Raw genomic sequence first — 3,273 nt, forward strand, 5'->3', positions numbered from 1 at the left:
GAGGCTGTGAACAGCCATACAAAGAGAAAATTAAACTATTCATGTCCAGCTCCCTGAGTGTCAGTCAGGTTAAACATGCGATGGAGTGGAAGTGAAATGTTCTCACTACAGTACAGCAGCTTAAAGGATACGGCTCGTAACGATTTTCTTATTTTAACAATGAATTGCTCCTACTCAGAAGAATTGTCTGTGTGTGTGTGTGTGTGTGTGTGTGCGTGTGTCTGTGTGTGTGTGTGTGGGTGTGTGTTTTTAGAAGCCTGATAAATATCCTTCCTCTGTACCATAGAGCTCCATTGTTATCCAAGAACTATTGAAAACACATCAATGAGCGAGGATGAACATGGACACTGTAGTTGATTTTAAGTCGGTCTCACATTCACAATCCTGTCACAGTAAATACTCAGTCGAGCACTAAATATGGATTTTTTTTTGCATCTGAGAATAATCCCCGGGAGAAATACACCAATGATTGACCAATGATACACCAGTGTATTTGGAACTATTTAGCCTTTTAAGGACAATGTTATGTTGTGTTTTTTTGGCCTCTTTTTCAAGACTTGTGTCCTCAGTAGGAACAGATGGGTTTGGTGCTGAGAGCCACAGGCAGAGTAGGGAAAAATAATGTATTGAGAGATTAAAAAATGGGGAAAAGGGAAAAAATATATAGAATAAGATCGGCCTTAAAGAGGAACGCCACCTAAATTAAGCATTTTAATATGCTATTTCCATGGCCTAGCATTCTTTTAATATTAGTGAACATGGGCTACTCTCTCAAAGCCAGAAACAACAAAAGAAAGTCTCAAACTTGTGATATCATCAAGTAAGACCATGAATGGAAGACTGATTGTTAGTTTTCTTTTTTTTTTTATACCCAAATGCTCCCAGTGTCATCCATAAAATCTTTCCTGATTCATTGTCTATGGAGCAGTTCATCACTTTATACTTAATGGCATCACAAATTTCAGTTTCAGTACTCTGTTCAGTTCACTTCATTCAGTTCTTGAATTTGGGAGAGAATTGTTTATGTTTACCAATACCTTTGGATTGTCTTAGACCATAGGAACATGTATTCATTTTGAAAAGCTACCGTAGCAGCTGGGAACACATCAACATTGCTACAAAGACTGACACCTTAAGTGAGCACAACCATAATGTCTGCAGTAATCCCAAGTAAGAAGTATACACAACAGTAGGTCAAAGGTGAACCAGGAAGTCAGTCTGTAAACTGTGGTGGATGTTTGCAAAAGACAGTTGAGGTAATAATTGTATAATTTGCCTTTGTTTTCTCTACCTACTGTATTTGGCTAGCCTGTGGGTTTGTTTTAAACGTGATTATCTGACTGCTTAGGTTTCTTGTTCAGTCTGACCTCATTTCACATGTTGCTGTGTGGTCCCAGATTTCAACAATTAACCTGGGGCCTCATTACAGAAACATGTGTCCTAACTGCATTCAGGAAATGATCCTATCTTATCTTAGGATAGGAATTTAGCTGTTACGGAAATGTCGACATTTAGGGATTTCGCAAATTAGGAATGCTAAATTAAGATGGCATAAACCCTGTCCTGAATTAAAAATAATTACCAACAAATGGCACTGGTGTTAGGTCTGTATAGTAGAGGGGAACAACATGAACACTGGAATATAATGACCGAAAGTCTGCACAATGATAATGATAATGATAATGAGGAGAGGGCAGTGGGAATAGCTGCAACCACCGCACTCAGTTATGTCTTGAATGCATTTCCTACTGGTATAAAACATTTCAGCTTAGAAAAACATCTAAAAAATACATTTTTTTAAAAAATTCCCAATGCCCATTAAGTGTCAATTTAATAATCAAATTCAGAATTATAGTTATAGGATTTCTTAAGTGAAAGCATTCTGAATTAAGAGAGGACACAGCAAAGGGTTTAGGAACTGCTTCTGTAAAAGGAAGATGGGTTATAACTGATGGCAAAACCTACAAAAATGATGTATTTGTATGTCGTTTCCTTACAGTGTAACTCCAGCTTAAAACGAACCCACTGTATTTTCCACCATGAATGTACATCAAATAAGCCTTTGAGACAGGTTTTTTGGGTGATCACCTATTAACGGAGAAATCCCAGACAGTCGCAAACAGCCAGACGTGGCTAACGCTTAACCATCTAAAATGGCTTTTTTTAACCACTAATATTGCTCAAAATAACTCTAAACCTCTGCAGTAGCATGATAAGAGTCCCTACACATAAAGTGAAGCACCAACAATGTATTAAGCGAACCCAGAGTTATTAAAAAAGACTGTTTTACAATGCTACAAGCCTAAACAAGTTGATTATGCATTATAATAATGCATTAGAATTCAGTTCTATTGAAGTTCCATAGAACTGAACTTGATAATCGAAAATGATCATCTGTGCCTCATTGGATATTAGAAACCAATGTTTTGCTGATTGCAAGGAACTGAAAAGCGTACTGTGTGAAGCCTTTATTCCCCACTGAGGAAAAGGCACCTGAGGACACTCATTCAACAACCCTGTCTCCTACAAAATTATGTTCCCATAAAACTGAACTGCATTTCATTACCCTTTGAGGGAAAGGTTTTTCTCCCAGATTAAGCTTATTTTTTTAACACCTTGCTAATGTTTTAAATGGCTACAAAGCGACTTTGTTAGGTTTAGGGAAAGATCAGTTTAAACTTTAAAGTATGCTTGTTAAATAAGAACATTTACTTTTGGTATCACATGGGACATGAAAAGCTATATTCTGTGTAATAAACCATATTGTTGTGACTCATCTATCCAGACCTCCTCCCTCTGCGGTTTTCCATGGACCTTGATAAGAAAAACAGTTTTGTAAAACGTTAAAACCAAACCCAACCGTCAGAAAAAAAAACCTTTATCTTACAAGCGTAAATTGCGAATGCAGTGCAGTTGTGTGGGAACATTACTTTTAGGAGAGCAGACTTTTAAACATATCTAATATAGGAGGATGGGGAAACTTAAAAGACACAATCTAATCAGTCTTCCTATGTCACCCAAACCTGTAATAGACCACCATCAGTCTAGGCAACATTATACTTAATCTGAAGCATCTCTGTAACTTCTGTAACCATTTCACAATTCCCATTGATGGACTCTGACTTATAGAGAAACTCAGATTCCAGTAAAGCTGCACCAAACAGGTGATTTCAGTCCAGTTGTGACACATAAAAAGACTGCACACCCATTCAGAGATAACAAGACTGGACCCCTTAGATGTGAATGTAAAGCAAAAATGGTGTGGTAGCACTT

The sequence above is a fragment of the Echiichthys vipera genome (assembly GCF_963691815.1).
Source record: "Echiichthys vipera genome assembly, chromosome: 18".
NCBI lineage: Eukaryota > Metazoa > Chordata > Actinopteri > Perciformes > Trachinidae > Echiichthys > Echiichthys vipera.